Below are 890 nucleotides of genomic sequence, written 5' to 3'. Positions count from 1 at the left end.
GAGGCAGAAAAGACAGGAAGTGCGGTGAAGAGGCCACAAATGGATCAAGAGAATGGACAGCCAGGAGCAAACGAGGGGAAGGACTTTCAAAAGATCCAACTGACGAAGGACCGCTGTATAAAGTTTGTAAAGGGTTTTAAAACCTCAACAAACAGAATACCCAACAGGCCATGTGTGGTGACGCACTCTTTTCATCTCAGTACTCCTGAGGCAGAAGTGGGTGGATCTCTGAGCTCTGGGACAGCCTGATCTAAACAGTGAATGAGACCCTGTCAAAAAACAAAACAACAACAACAACAAAAATCAAAACAACAACCCCATGAAACCCACAACTCAGTGAAAACTGGACCCAAGACGTGACAGAGACCTTACCAGAAAAGACATGCCAAATGACAAATAAGCCCAAGAAAAGGTATTCACAACATGTATCAGAGGGCTGCACGCTGGAAGAGCAGGGAGCTATTCCACTCATACAGAATACAGAGTCCTGGTGGTGACAGCACCCAACGCTGAGGAGGAAGTGGGACAACTGCATTCCCTTCTTTACCGACACTTTGGAAGAGAGTCTGCAGTTCCTTACGAAACTGAACACATCTTTCCCAATGCTAAAGTGGTCGCCATTTTTTTTTTTTTCAAAAAAAAGAATTGAAAACTTATTACTTACCAGCCCAAATCGTGCTCACAGATGTTTATGATAGGTTTATTCACAAGTGGCCAAACTTGGAAGCACCCTCGATGTTATTCTTTTTGTATGGCAGGGACTCACTATGTAGCCCTGGCTGCCCTTGAACTCACAGAGAGCGTAATTATTGTCTTTGGGTAATGATGCAGGCCAGCATGGATTTATCAGCTGTAACAAATGCGCTGTCAGCCGAGCAGTGGCGGCGCAA

The sequence above is a fragment of the Acomys russatus genome, chromosome 27 (assembly GCF_903995435.1).
Source record: "Acomys russatus chromosome 27, mAcoRus1.1, whole genome shotgun sequence".
In the NCBI taxonomy this organism is placed as follows: Eukaryota; Metazoa; Chordata; class Mammalia; order Rodentia; family Muridae; genus Acomys; species Acomys russatus.
Note: the sequence above shows the minus strand (reverse complement) of the source record.